Raw genomic sequence first — 671 nt, 5'->3', positions numbered from 1 at the left:
CTTCATGAATTCTCCGTCGAGTGGAACTCGTTCTTCACTCGAGACAACTTTTGTATTTGTGACGCAGCTCCGAAGAAGGAGGTAGCAGTCGACCTGCACCTCGTCGTCCTTGTGGGTCGGGATGGAGCGCACGTTGTATTTGTGGCGAAGCTCCGAAGGAGAAGGTGGCAGTCGACCTGCACCTCGTTGTCCTTGCAGATTGGGATGGAGCGCACGTTGTATTTGTGGCGAAGCTCCGAAGGAGAAGGTGGCAGTCGACCTGCACCTCGTCGTCCTTGCGGATTGGGATGTGTTTCGCACTTAGGCGGGTACTGGACTGCAGCTAAGCCTCCGAGTGGGAGGGTCACTCTCCACTCGGTAGGATTTTTCAAACTTAGGTGAGTACTGGACTGCAGCTAAGCCTCCGAGTGGGAGGGTCGCTCTCCACTCGGTAGGATTTTTCAAACTTAGGCGAGTACTGGACTGCAGCTAAGCCCCCAAGTGGGAGGGTCGCTCTCCACTCGGTAGGATTTTTCAAACTTAGGTGAGTACTGGACTACAGCTAAGCCCCCGAGTGGGAGGGTCGCTCTCCACTCGGTAGGATTTTCAAATACTTAGGCGAGTACTGGACTGCAGCTAAGCCCCCGAGTGGGAGGGTTGCTCTCCACTCGGTAGGATTTTCAAATACTTAG

This window comes from Triticum dicoccoides, chromosome 6A, assembly GCF_002162155.2.
Source record: "Triticum dicoccoides isolate Atlit2015 ecotype Zavitan chromosome 6A, WEW_v2.0, whole genome shotgun sequence".
Lineage (NCBI taxonomy): Eukaryota > Viridiplantae > Streptophyta > Magnoliopsida > Poales > Poaceae > Triticum > Triticum dicoccoides.
Note: the sequence above shows the minus strand (reverse complement) of the source record.